Source organism: Lontra canadensis, unplaced genomic scaffold (genome assembly GCF_010015895.1).
Source record: "Lontra canadensis isolate GAN:19392208 unplaced genomic scaffold, GSC_riverotter_1.0 scaffold6, whole genome shotgun sequence".
Lineage (NCBI taxonomy): Eukaryota > Metazoa > Chordata > Mammalia > Carnivora > Mustelidae > Lontra > Lontra canadensis.
In genome coordinates this window covers 34,536,322-34,551,638 of record NW_022631000.1, presented here as the reverse complement: position 1 = coordinate 34,551,638, position 15,317 = coordinate 34,536,322, and the positions used below count along the sequence as shown (strand labels likewise).

Below are 15,317 nucleotides of genomic sequence, written 5' to 3'. Positions count from 1 at the left end.
TAATAAGAAATGTTGATGATTTGGAGGCTGCTGGTTCTTTGGAGTAAACTGATTTTCCATTTTCAGCTTGCAGCACTACTACTAAATGATATTAAAGACATGATGACCACTTTTAAATTCTTCCTTGACTTCTATTACTTCATGGTTGCTGCCCTATAAAAGAATGTATGATTAACCTTTCTCAAAGACTGGGTACCTTACCGAAGTGAGAATTAAGAGGAAGCATTTAGTTTGACTTTGCAGAATGTAAGGTCACTGAGGATAGAAGGCCTGTCTTTGTGTGTTGGATTTGCAGAGCTGGGCCTCACACAGGGTGTCTGTGTAATAGAGATGACTCAACAATATGTTTAGCAGAAAGATAAACATATTAAATGCTGCACAAACAGCTGAGCCACAGTGGCTCCCAGCCCACAGTGGCACACCCTGTCCTTGACCACGTCAAACTTAACTTTATTCTGAGACATCCATATAATGCACTTCACTGGGGCCGGCTTTCTGGCCCCATGGAGTTTGCTCATCGGCTTCTTTCAGGTTGACATCACATTGCCTAAACAGGAGAATGAATCCTTTCCACAGAGAGCTGGAGTTGAGCTAATCCTCTTGGCACCAGCTAGATGTGATACAAAACCAGAGAGCATGGAAAGCCTCAAGTTCAGTGGTGTAAAAAGCCAAAGGCATGGCTGGATTTCTCCCACAAAGTGGGTCAAACACCCAGAATGCCAGGTCATTTAATATTTTCAAGGGTTGCAGGCCTCAGACTTCTCTGTGTCCTACTAATAATACCTGTACAGTACATGTCCTTCAGAAAAATCAAATCCTTGTCTCAGAGTTGAGTTGAGGTGGATGTATTCTTATTTTATTTCTCACAAGCAAGCACTGTCTAAGCTGGTAAGGGACAGGATATAGAGTGAGACAGCCAGGGTTGGGGACTTGGTTTCCTGGCTTGTTTGGCTCTTAAATTGCCCTTGGTTTCTTTGTTTGGAAGATGGGAATGCTTTTATTCACCATTGTCTAGTCAACAGAGGTAGAATTCGGCTTATAAGAAAAATATTTTTCTTTCTTTGAGAAAGACTCCCAAATATCAGGTTATTACTCAGCAACTCAAACTATAAGTTCCTTTTCCCTTTATAAAGCAAATGATATACAAGAAAGTTCTATGAAATGTTTTCCTTTTATCATACTACTGGAAATGAGTGCCTATGGTGAACACTTCTGGAAGCAGAGAGCCATTATTTAAACCTCTTCCCAGAAGCCTTCGCTCTGTTTGGACCCCTCCGTGGTTACCCCGGCCCCCTTCCCTTCACACCCCACTTCCTTCAGAGCTGAGGGGCCCATTTTTTAAAAATTAATTAATTTATTTATTTGACAGACAGAGATCACAAGTAGGCAGAGAGGCAGGCTGAGACAGGGGACGCAGACTCCCCGCCGAGCAGAGAGCCCGATGCGGGGCTCGATCCCAGAATCCTGGGATCATGACCTGAGCCGAAGGCAGAGGCTTTAACCCACTGAGCCACCCAGGTACCCCTGAGGGGCCCATTTCATCAGCAGTATTCATTAAGGGTCCGCAGCGCTGGGGCGGGGGATATTGTGGTGAATCACACATGTTGGCAAACACTGGTGAGGTTGACACAGGATAAATCGAACCCAAGGTGCCCCGTCTCTATTCTGTAATCAGTAAGCTGAGCGCAGGACATTTCAGTGGCCAGTTGTCACTGAGGCTCTGATGAGAGCAGTAAGAGGAAATGGCGCTTGCGGCTCTTTCTGTACCTTCATTCTCTTATTCAACATGCACATATTAAAAACCTAATATTTGCCAGGGACTCTGCCAGTTGCTGGGTTCATCTGTGAGCAAAACAAATACAGAGCTCTTGGACTCAGGGAGTCGAGAGTTGAGAGGGGGAGAGGGTGATGTACACAAGGAAGTAAATAAAGATGTAAAGTGTTGTGAAGAAAACAAACTGGGGTCTGAGATAAGGAATGAGGTCAAGAGGGTCTCCCTGAGGAGTAATGTTTAGGCATCAGGAATAAAAAAGGAGCCAGCCGTGTGAAGAACAAGGAAAGAGCATTCACTCTAGGCAGATGGAACAACATGTGCAGGACAGAGCTTAGAGAGCTCTAGCAATCAGAAGGCAGCCATTGTGGTGGGAGCTGAGTAAGGGAGGAGGACAGGGGTAGAAGAGACAGTTGGCAGACAGCAAACCATGTTGTTTGTATGTTATTCAGAGTTTAGTGGGAAGGCTACAAGAGGATGTAGTTTACATTTTAGAACACTATTTCTGACTCTGCCGTAGGGAATCCGTTGTGAGGGGAGGACTGAAGGGAGCAAGAAGATCTTGAGGAGGGAATTGCAGTATTCCAGGCAGGAGATGAGGGTGGCTGGTCGTAGTAAAGACAGACAGACAAGGATGGATTCAAAATATATTTTGGTAGAATCCACCGGCCTTGAGACTGGACTGAATGTAGCAAGTGAGGGAAAGGAAGGAATCAAGACGATCTCCCAGATATCTGGTCCTTTACAGGGATAAGGAAGACTGAGGGAGCAATAGGTTTGGGGAGAAAAATCAAGGGTTTCTCTTTGAATATGCGATGAATGGGGATGCCTGTGAGATACTAAGGGGGAGATGTCCAGTAGAAATCAGTGGACAAATGACAGGGACAGCAACCCAGGCTGGAGGTGATATATATATCACTGATCAGTCTATAAGTTGTCTTTAAATTCACAGCAATGGATGAGACCACATAAGGGGAGTCTGTCGTGGACACAGAGAAGGTTCTACAGACCAGCCCAGGAGGGCTGGGTTCCAGTTCATCGCGGCCAGAGGAGTAGGAAGGAAGCCAGGTCATGAGATGTTGCAGAATTAAGAGCAGAGCGTGCTTGGAGAAGGAGCTGTGCCCACAGAGTGGAACACACTGAGCATTCAGAGAGTACAATGCAGTGTCTGCTGCCTTTGGCACACACCAGGAACACCCTTGCTGGCCACGAGAAGAGCCGTTTCAGTGTCAGTGGTGCCATGGGACCACAGCCAGGTGGGAGCAGATGGAGGAAAGAGGTGGGGAGGGGGAGGACGGGCTTTAGACACAACCTGAGTAGACTCTTTCCAAGTATGGAAGTGAATGGAGCAGAGAAATGGCTTAGTAGCTGAAGGGGGACTTAGGGCCAAAGGAGAGTTTCATTTTAAAGATGGGAGACCTAAAAATAAGCCTGCATGCCATTGGGAGTGATTTCAAAAGAGGGACTCGGTGATGATCCCAGCTGGGGGCTGGGGCAGGAGGGAAGGGGAGAGGGAGGCTTGATCAAGTGAGACGGAGGGCGGGCAGTACCTGTGAGGTGCAAAAGACCCAGCATCCAGAGGGCAGAGCTCCAGAAGGTGTGTCCAACTCATTGTGGGGAGACATGGGAGCCCCCGTGTGATGAATTCTAATCTTAATAAGCTATCAATCAAGTGAAGAAGAGGTGGGTGTCCTTGAGAAGGACAAGGTGAGAACGAATGGTTCTGAGTATGGACGAGCCTATGTGAGACCCTCCAATGCCCCCAGATACTTTAGTTGGTGGTAATTTCTTGCTCCCTGATTGTGCTTCTGGCTCTGCAGAGAAGGGTTTGGTGGAATGAAGAAGAAAATGCCCGTAGTTCTTATCTTTGGAGGAGGCTGCGGCACTGAATGCAGGGGAAAATGGTGGGAGAATCGAGGAGCTGCCACAGATTAAAAATTAAGCTTAATGAATGTTAAATTTGTTGTTGTTTTTGAACTTCAAAGAAAAACCCCCTGAGTTGTTTAGCTTTGTAGCTGGAAATTGCCATCCTGGTGGCTGAAGTGGGCTTTCACGCCATTCAGCTATTTAGGAACACAAGAGGGCAGCATTGTTGAAAGAAAAAAAAATCCGTGGGGTCTAGCCGGTTTTACTCCTGTTCACGGAAATGCATTTCAGAAACATCCTCATCAGAGCGTGGATTCCAGGTGGGAAAAGGATGTGAGGGAGATTATTACAAGCACTGCATGCACCTGCCTTTGGGAAAAGAGACGCAGCAACGAGGATTAAATCTGGCAACCCACGACTGGATGGGACTCCCTCTGCTATTCCAGAAGCCGGAGCACCCATGGTTCTCAACTGGGACCGTGCACTAAAACACCCGGGAGGGAGCTTTAAAAACTACGCTGCCCTCCACCAAGGTTCTATTGCATCATAATCTCTAGGGCTGAGGCCCCATCGTCAGTGCTTTAAAAAGTCACTGCAGACTTTTCTAGAGTGCAGTCAAGGTTTAGAACTACTGCGCTTGTCTCTACCCACTGTCCCGAAGTCTGGCCCCTGGGCCAGCAGCATCAGCAGCTGGAAACTTGTTAGAAATGCGGATTCTGAGGTCTTGCTCTGCGCCTGCTGAGTTACAAATTCAGGGTGGGTGGTGGGGCACAGTAGTCTGTGTTTTAAGCAGCCCTCCAAGATTTCCTGGTGTGTTTTGAGAACCACTGCTTTATACCATTCCCAAGTAAGCCATTTCAGGCTGTACCAACTTCCTCCTACATTTCCTCTTCTGCTCTTTCGTCTAATTGCTTCATGCTGTAATTTCACCTTTAATTATTCACTCTACACATATGTAAACAGTCACTGTGGCCTGCAGGCGTCCATGCACGCACACCCACACGCATATACACACACTTCGGTATGAATTGAAATCACCTGAGGAATCTGATGAATGGCAGAAGGGTCCAGATCCTAGCCTCCTTCAGTGAGCCTAGGCCTTTGTGTTATTTTCATCGGCTCTAAAACCGCGAAGTTTGAGAAACACTATCTGAACTCCTGAAAAACTTCGTTAAATCTTCCCTGTGCACTCCTTTCCAGGTTGAAATAATCATTGCTCTGTGACCCACAGGCCACAGGAAGCTCTCTCTTGTTTCCTGTATCCTTAGCACACAGCTGGCTCTATGAATGTTTCAGGTCAATTTCATTCCTATGAGTATTCCATTTCTCCATTTGTAAAGTGAGGACGATATTGATCCTGTGGAATTCTTCAAAGCCTGAGATAAGATAATGTGTGTAGATCAATTCGTGACTCTAAAATTGTAACCCAAACTGAGTAAGAAGCAAGCAGGATATGGCCCTGGTGTTTCTTCTCAAATAGGCTCAGTTTCTAACATTTTAGTTACAAAAAAGAAAAGTTGACACTCTTCTTTCAGTAATGTAGGTTATCTTTGTGTTCAAATATGCATTTTATGCTAATGGACTTCATAAAACTGAGTGCAAAAATGTGTTGATAAACATGTTTTTTTTTTAATTGGCCGTCATCCAAAAAAGATAGCTGCTGACATTAAACCGTCTTTCATGGGAAACATTCCTTTGACCTTTAAAAGTTGTAAGCAAATAGTTATACTGCATGAACAGTAAACCATAAGAACTTCAGACAAAAACATGCAGAATTTAGTGTTTTGATTAAAAAATGGACTCAATCTGGCCGTAGTGACACAGAATGATAAAAACAAAAGAAACCTTACAGATAATCCATTGTGAGTTTCTCTTCATTGTTTTAAGGTGTAATTAAGAACCTCAATATTTTTAACAATTCTAAATATTTCAACTATGTTTATAAAATGCTAAGAGTTAAATACACAAAATAACTATACTATATGGTGGAGCTATATGTAATTTTGTTCTCTTGTTTTCCAAGTCTTCTGAAAATTCCTGTAAATGTGTTATCATATTTTATAATTAAAAAAAAGAAAAAATCCCTATCAAGCAAAGGTGTCACCTTAAAACATGAACATTTACAGATTAATTCACAAATATTTTTAACCAATGAAATTGCCATTTTTAGAGTTCAGAAATGGTTGACTATTGACAATGTCATTCACATGATTCAACCTAACTGCTAACATCCTTTTTTTTTTTTAAATTTTATTTATTTATTTGACAGACGGAAATCACAAGTAGGGAGAGAAGCAGGTAGAGAAAGAGGAGGAAGCAGGCTCCCTGCTGGGCAGAGAGCCAATGCTCAATCCCAGGACCCTGGGAACATGACCTGAGCCTACGGCAGAGGTTTTAACCCACTGAGCCTCCCAGGCGCCCCCAGATCCTTTTTTTTTTTTTTTTCCCCAGAGGAGAGGACTATGGTGGAGGCTGAGGCACTGGGAAAATGTAGGGACTTGGTTTCCTCCAAGGAGTTACAGACACTTAGAAAACATAGGTCTAAACCTGGGCACAGTTTTCCCTCCAAACTGGCTGTTTGTTTATTTAACTTCCTTCATTCATTTGCTTATTTAACTTCAGAAACTGGTGGTGGTGCATTTATAATGGTACCTCTTTGTGGCTTAGAGTTTTCTCCTTGCTTTATGCATCCTTTATCCTGGCTGTGGAGGATCCTCTCAGTGCTCAGCTGAGTGTCTGGAGACAGAGAACTACCCTTTTTCACAGGAATGGAAACTCAGACCTATAAATGGAGTACGTCAGGTTTAGCCTTACTGCGTGTCTGAGGGAAGCCGGACTTCCTTTGCCTCCCAGAAGACACACTGGGATTCGGGAGACCCATCACTTTTGTCCCATCACTGTCACTGCTTTGGGAGCCTCCCTCGACCTTGTTGAATCTCAGTTTCTTCAACACAAGTGAGCAGACTGATGTTAATTGAGCACATAGGTAATCTTTCTAAAAACTGTTTTGGTGGAAAATATCTTAACCCACATTTCATTGGGGAAGCAGCTGAGGCTCAGAGTCACGTGGGCAAGTACTCAGCAGAGAGCCTGTGAGGCTACTTCTAGCTTTGAAGTTCTAGGCAGCTTTGTATGTTGTGCGCTGCGGGAGAAGGTGGGTTAGGGACAGAAAAATAACAGGGCACTTGCTTAATCCCACCATGCATCTGTGAACATGAAATGCCTTGTGTGTGGTTATATCCATCCGTTTGCTTTTTTTTTTTAATTAACATATAATGTATTATTAGCCCTAGGGGTACAGGTCTGTGAATCCATCCGTTTGCTTTTAATGCTTGATGACTATGGTTCATGATGTATACGAATGACCTGGGAAGCGTAAGCTACCTTTTTGCCTCCTTGAAGAAAGACTTTAAATTTGATGACTCTCTGAAAAAAAGAGCCAGAAAAGGGATTATGTCTTCATGTGAGCTGTTGAAGCTCAGAGAAAAAGTGGTCTTCACAAGATGGTTCACAGAGAGAAGCTTTCTGGATCAGGACATAGGCCAAAATGATCAGAACAGACTAGATTCAAGAGACTAGGAAGCAATTCATGGACTGAGTCAAGTCAGTAAAACCTTTCGATTTAAACTTTGTTCAAAACTAACCCCAGAATGGAGCTGTAAGTCTCTAAGGACAGCGCGTTGTCCTCACCCCGCAGCTAACCTGTCCCCAAAGGGCATGTGGTTCTCAACCTCTCTGCTTTGCCAAACGTTGTTATTTTGGACTCTAGGCACTTTGAACTGAGCCTCTGAGATTGCCCAGATGTGATTTCTGAACCTGATTCTGAACTGTGGAATGCGTTTTGACACTTTTAGTCTCTCTTTGACCTGAAGTCCAAAGGCCCTAAACAAAAACAGTAATTGGTAAGTATCCCCAGGTTCCAAAATAAGACCTTGGACCGCATACGTAAGACTGGTGAAAAGGTTTGGCCATCATTAGCCTAACCCCCAACTTGAAAGAACGGTGGAGGTTGAGAGATAATTGAACTGGATTTGAGTTCTGTGGCATTTCCCTGCCTTCCTCTGTGATGCCTCCCTCCCCCCTCTACCTTTCACTTCGTCTCAAACCGAATAAAACTCCAGAACCCCAAAATTGCATTTGCAGAACGTGCAAATAAGAGCAGGTCCCTGAAGTAAGAGCCTGAAATTGCTGTGACTTTTCTGAACCAAGAGAAGCTACTGCTCTGGGGACTCCACTCATTCATCAGCGCCCCCTACGGAGGGGAAGCCTAGGTGATGCTGTATACTTTTATTTCTTCCTCCATCAGACATGGTGCTCTTTCACCCTAGCAAAAGAGCAACTCTTCGTTTCACACCTTGGTAAGAATGGCCAAGGGACTTGCCTAAGGCAATGACATCACTTTCTTATCTTTCAATACATCTCTCTCCCTTATTATTTCTCTGTAACTCTCCTACCACCCCCTCCGATCTTTCTACTCTCGCCTGCTGACACTCTCCAAGAAATAAGTATGTTGACTACAGATCATAAAATCACGCCTCTTCCTTAAGTATAATCTAAATGTGGCCCCACTGTTTCCTACCAAAACTAGGTGATTCCAAACTATCCGTTTGTAACACCTGTATTTGGCTAACACTAAATGGTGGTAAAGAGATGATTTCTTGTCCTGACAGTGTTAGTAGTCAGTGCTTAGGAAAGGAGTTTTTATAGTTTGAACACGGGTCTTCTCCTGATGTGGGATACCTCTCTGATACAAATGAAGACATTAAAATTAGAAAAAAAGATTTTCTTCCTTCTGCCAAAGCTTTAAAGTTTTGCTCTCGTCAGTTAAGCTCCACCAATTTTATCATAGAACATGGCTGTCTTAGTCTGTTCAGGTTATTGTAACAAAAATACCATAAACATATAACAAACACATCGTAGGTGCCTTGAACAGCATTCGTTGCTCACAGTCTGAGGCTGAAGGACAGATTAGTTCACTGAGATACCAAAAAGCAAATGCTTGACAAAGTACGGCATCCCTTCCTGATCAAAACTCTTCAAAGTGTAGGGATAGAGGGCACATACCTCAATATTATCAAAGCCATCTATGAAAAACCCATCGCAAATATCATTCTCAATGGAGAAAAACTGAGAGCTTTTCCGCTAAGGTCAGGCACACGGCAGGGATGTCCTTTATCACCACTGCTATTCAACATAGTACTAGAAGTCCTAGCCTCAGCAATCAGACAACAAAAAGAAATTAAAGGCATTCAAATTGGCAAAGAAGAAGTCAAACTATCACTCTTCACAGATGATATGATACTATATGTGGAAAACCCAAAAGACTCCATTCCAAAACTGCTAGACCTTGTACAGGAATTCACTAAAGTGTCAGGATATAAAATCAATGCACAGAAATCAGTTGCATTCTTTACACCAACAACAAGACAGAAGAAAGAGAAATTAAGGAGTCAATCCCATTTACAATTGCACCCAAAACCATAAGATACCTAGGAATAAACCTAGCCAAAGAGGCAAAGAATCTATACTCAGAAAACTATAAAGTACTCATGAAAGAAATTGAGGGAGACACAAAGAAATGGAAAAATGTTCCATGCTCATGGATTGGAAGAACAAACATTGTGAAAATGTCTATGCTACCTAAAGCAATCTACACATATAATACAATCCCTATCAAAATCCCATCCAGTTTTTTTTCAAAGAAATGGAACAAATAATCCTAAAATTTGTATGGAACCAGAAAAGACCGCGAATAGCCAAAGGAATATTGAAAAAGAAAGCCAAAGTTGGTGGCATCACAATTCCGGACTTCAAGCTCTATTACAAAGCTGTCATCATCAAGACAGCATGGTACTGGCACAAAAACAGACACATAGATCAATGGAACAGAATAGAGAGCCCAGAAATAGACCCTCAACTCTATGGTCAACTAATCTTCGACAAAGCAGGAAAGAATGTCCAATGGAAAAAAGACAGCCTCTTCAATAAATGGTGTTGGGGAAATTGGATAGCCACATGCAGAAAAATGAAATTGGATCATTTCCTTACACCACACACGAAAATAGACTCAAAATGGATGAAGGACCTCAATGTGAGAAAGGAATCCATCAAAATCCTTGAGGCAGGGCACCTGGGTGGCTCAGTGGGTTAAAGCCTCTGCCTTCAGCTCAGGTCATGATCCCAGGGTCTTGGGATCGAGCCCCGCATTGGGCTCTCTGCTCAGCAGGGAGCCTGTTTCCTCCTCTCTTTCTGCCTGCCTCTCTGCCTGCTTGTGATCTCTGTCTGTCAAATAAATAAATAAAATCTTTAAAAAAAACATCCTTGAGGAGAACTCAGGCAGCAACCTCTTTGACCTCAGCCACAGCAACTTCTTCCTAGGAACATCGCCAAAGGCAAGGGAAGCAAGGGCAAAAATGAACTATTGGGATTTCATCAAGATCAAAAGCTTTTGCACAGCAAAGGAAACAGTTAACAAAACCAAAAGACAACTGACAGAATGGGAGAAGATATTTGCAAATGATGTATCAGATAAAGGGCTAGTATCCAAAATCTATAAAGAGCTTATCAAACTCAACACCCAAAGAACAAATAATCCAATCAAGAAATGGGCAGAAGACATGAACAGACATTTCTGCAAAGAAGACATCCAGATGGCCAACAGACACATGAAAAAGTGCTCCATATCACTCGGCATCAGGGAAATACAAATCAAAACCACAATGAGATACCACTTCACACTAGTCAGAATGGCTAAAATTAACAAGTCAGGAAATGACAGATGTTGGAGAGGATGCAGACAAAGGGGAACCCTCCTACGCTGTTGGTGAGAATGCAAGCTGGTGCAACCACTCTGGAAAACAGCATGGAGGTTCCTCAAAAAGTTGAAAATAGAGCTACCCTATGACCCAGCAATTGCGCTATTAGGTATTTATCCTAAAGATACAAGTGTAGTGATCCGAAGGGGCACGTGCACCCGAATGTTTATAGCAGCAATGTCCACAATAGCCAAACTATGGAAAGAACCTAGATGTCCAACAATAGATGAATGGATAAAGAAGATGTGGTATGTATATACAATGGAATACTATGCAGCCATCCAAAGAAATGAAATCTTGCCATTTGGGTATTATGCCTAGCGAAATAAGTCAATCGGAGAAAAACAACTATCTTATGATCTCCCTGATATGAGGAAGTGGAGATGCAATGTGGGGGGCTTGGGGGGTAGGAAAAGAATAAATGAAACAAGATGGGATCAGGAGGGAGACAAACCATAAGAGACTCTCAGTCTCACAAAACAAACTGAGGGTTGCCGGGGGGAGGGGGGTAGGGAGAGGGTGGTGGGGTTATGGACATTGGGGAGGGTATGTGCTATGGTGAGTGCTGTGAAGAGTGTAAGCCTGGCGATTCACAGACCTGTACCCCTGGAGCTAATAATATATGTTTATAAAAAAATTTAAAAATTATTAAAAAAATAAAAAGCAAAGGGAACAAAACCCCACCCATCGTACATGGCGCCCAATATTTCTATACTCATTATTAGTGGAATAGTTACTTTTATACCAGGGAGCATCTGTGATTGCATTTTCAATATCTGACTCAAGCCTTAAACTTCTGATCTTTTCAGTTATGGAATGTCATCCTCCTTGGCCAGACAGACAGATGTGGCATCCTGACATGTAGCTTCTTCTATTATCCTGTCGGGAGCTTTTTATTTATACAACTGTCTGTCTGTGTACCAGCTTCTTGGGACAGGCTTTTAACTTTATTTTAAAAGGAATTCTATCTTGTGGATGTAAGAATAAAGCAAGCAACTTGGCAGGGGATTGATGAGAGTAAAAAAAATATTTATCCTAATGAGATTTTCTACTGGCAAATCCAGTTTTGGTTTTTTTTTTTTTTTTTTTTTCTGTAACAGGAAGCAATCTTTATTGCTTCTTTAAAAAATGTAGAGCTGGCCTTCCTTCCTGGTTCTGCCACGGGAGACGGCTAAAAGAAGATGCTACATCTTCATCTTAGTGATACTAAACCCACTGTTCCAACAGCAGATGTAGCTCGCTAGCAGCCCCAAATCCATGCTGGCTCTGCAGAGCTTGTCTCTCTTTGTCAGGTATCTGGTAACTAACCAAAGGCAACTAACTAAAAGGCAACTTTTAAACTTGATTTATGGTACAGTGGAATGATTTTCTCGGCTTTCCAACAGTGAACTACCTGGTAAGGAAGGAATACTACCTCTGTTCCTGTATGAAATGAGGCACCTGCTGCTCTGTATGTTAAAATATAAGGCAGGCCCAGTGGTGGCATCCCAGGGCAGACCCAGGGGGACAGACTAGCCTCCTTCTAGAGGGTTCAGCTAGCGAAAGTGGCCCAGCCACCACTGGGCCTGCCTTATATTAAGATGCATAAAGAGAAACGTTACTATTGCTTTAAAGCAAATGCTTTATTGAGGTACAGGGTAGTCATTTGCATACATGTTTATGCTAAAGCCAAATCTGTCTAAATAACATTTGCTTTTGTGGCCCCTTTAGTGGCTCACGTGGTAGAAACATTTAAGAAGCATTGTCTTTCCGTGAAAAACCTTGCTAAATCCTTTCTTAGCAGAAGATTTTAATAAAGAAAATAAGGGAAAACCTCCATATATGGGTGGGGAATGGGAAGAAGGTGAAAAATGGGAAGGAAAGTCCCAAAGAAGGAGATTAAGGGCTCCTGATACAAGCAGAACATGCATCTTGTATCTATTTCACTGCCCCACATGTTATTAGAATCTTCTGCTAAGAAAGGATTTAGCAAGGTTTTTCATGGAAAGGCAATGCTTCTTAAATGTTTCTACCACATGAGCCACTTAAGTGGCCACAAAAGCAAATGTTATTTAGACAGATTTGGCTTTAGCATAAAAATTTATGCAAAAGGCTACCTTATACCTCAAAAAAGCATTTGCTTTAAAACAATAGTAATATTTTTCTTTATGCAGCTTTGAGTAAAACTGACACAGAAGGAAAATGTTTCGTGTTTACTCTACGGCTTGTCCCTCTTCCCTCACACCTGCCAAACCCATATCCACCTTTTCCACACAGCACACTGCCTTGTGCTTCACGGGAAAGGCATGCCTGGTTGTAAGGCAAAGAGCAGCAAGAATGGGGTCAGTGACTGGAAAGGTATAATGAATTGTCCATCTTGGGTTTGATCTTTAATTAGACACAGAACCCTAGTTTGATCTAATCCTTTCTGCCCTGAATTTTTGTATAATTTCCATGCCACATTTTGTGAGGCTCCCTCACATAAATATAAGGGCCTTCTGTCTTCCGAAGTATTAAGAATAACCATTAATAGTAATTTAGCTCTTTTAATACAGCTGGCCTTGTTCTAAACACTTTATATGAACTCAATCACCAAAACAATCACAAAGAAAAGGTCTATGATTGTTATTCTTATTTGCACGTGAGAAAATGGGGCCACAGCGAAGGTGAGTAAATTGCTCAAGGACACCCAGCTAGTAAGTGAAAACAAGCACTGTGCTTCTAGTCTGCTCTTCAACACAGAGAACATTTCAATATTTTAGAAATTGTCAGAGTTGTGCCAGCTGAGTGGACCAGGAAGTCCTGATAGAGCATGAGAGGTTACACTAAGGGGATAAGATGCTAACTGCAGAACTCCTTTGGGAGCCAACGGGAACCATTTTGTTCCTTGGGATCACTCACTTCCTCTGGGGGCCTACCCAGTGTGTATGTGCGAATGCAGGGTGCTCCTCTGTGTCACAGTAACATGGACCACTTCTCTTTCCTGCTTGGCCTTCATTGCCTGGCAACTCTTACAAGTGAACCTCTTTCAATATAGGAAGTTTGACAGGATAGACAGAGAACGATGGAGAAAGAGACCATGAGGTCCCGGGTTGTTCTTCACTCATAAACTGCCATCTCCAAAGTAAGGCAGGAAAAGGTAAGTGCAAAATAGAGGAAGTATCATGCTGTACGTACACGTGAAAAAGGCAGGGTGTTTAATTCCAACTAAGGGGATCAAGATGTCTTCCCCGGGAACATTTCAGGCTAAGGAAAGAGCTTCTTGAAGCTCTAAAGCAGTGATTTCAAAAATGTCTTTGCTTCCCAATTAGTAAAAAAAAAAAAAAAAAAAAAAAAAAAAGGTATATTGGTTAAAATAAGTACCTACTGCAAAGCTAATATGTTATAAAAAAAATTAGGTAATGGCATCCAGATCCTGGCCACAAAATACTGCGTTCCATTAACAGGACCAGGACTCCTTGGGAAAACAGCTGATTACAGGGCTGGGGAAAGCACAGGCGAGCTTGGAACATCTTGTGCTGGGTAAGCAAAAGAGTCCTCGGGGAGAAGAAAGAAAAAAGAAAAAAAAAAAAAAAGATGGAGACATGTCAAATACAGTCCAAAAGAACATGTTGGGGATAGTTGTGGTAACAAAATAAATAACGACAGTCACAAATTATAAATCATAGAATAAAATCAGAATCTATGAGATCATAATGATATAAATAACTGAATAAATCAATTGAATAAAGAAATGCAAGGGGAGGTGGGAATGCTCTTCCTTACAGTAGGATGCCAACCAAAAAATGTAGTAGGTATGCTAGAAGTAGAAAATCACCATTTGGCAAGCACCATAGTACTTGTTTCAGGTGAGAATCGTTGTGGAACGCTACAATTAAGTAGGCAAAAGTGTGATGAAAAACAGGATATTTGCACAGTTTCTAAATATTTTCCTCAAACATACTCCTTGGGTATATACCATATATACTTAGTGTCACATAATACAGGACGTACTAAAGGAAAAGTAGTAACTTTACAGAGGAGAAACCTGGTGGACATCACCTTCACCAAGGGACCAAAGTTAACATCAGCAGTAACAGGAAACAAACATTATGCACCCTTCCTCCCTAGTAGGAAGCACCGAAGAGGACACAGCATCACTTCTGTGGTATTCTTGCCCAAAATGCCCAACATGAATTTAATCATTAGCAAATATCTGAAAAGCATCAATGGAGGGACATTCTACAAAAGAACTGGCTAATGCTTTTCTAAACTGTCACAATTACAAAAGACAGAGAGGCCAAGGAACTGACTGAGCTTAAAGGAGACCAAAGACACATGAAGATGAGCTGCACTGTATGATCTTAAAGTAGATATGGAGCAGAAGGGAATGTCAGTGAGACAATCGAGAAATATGAATACAATCTGTAGATCATATATTATTATTGTGTCAATGTTAATTTCTAGATTTTAATAATAGTACAATGATTATGTCAGATGTTAACACTTGTGGGAATCTAGGTGAGGGATATACAAAAATTCTTATATATCCCTCAATAAAATCTTAAAAAAAAATCATCCTCTACAATTAAAAAAAAAAAGATTTTATTTATTTATTTGACAGACAGAGATCACAAGTAGGCAGAGAGGCAGGCAGAGAGAGAGGGGGAAGCAGGCTCCCCACTGAGCAGAGAGCCCGGTGCGGGACTCGATCCCAAGACCCTGAGATCATGACCTGAGCCGAAGGCAGAGGCTTTAACCCACTGAGCCACCCAGGCACCCCCTACTTTTTAATTTTTAAAACTTTTAAAAATTTGTGAGAGAGCATGAGCTGGGGGAGGAGTAGAGAGAGAGGGAGAAGACGATTCCCCACTGAGCAGGGAGCCCTACTGGTGCCTGGATCCTAG

General features: G+C 42.4%; 1 protein-coding gene across 3 annotated transcripts in view; it reads right to left on the bottom strand.

The window, feature by feature from the left end:
- KCNAB1 (potassium voltage-gated channel subfamily A member regulatory beta subunit 1) overlaps positions 1–15,317 on the bottom strand; it is a 402,643-nt gene that overhangs the window by 22,547 nt on the left and 364,779 nt on the right. The gene's annotated exons all lie outside the window — the stretch shown is intronic.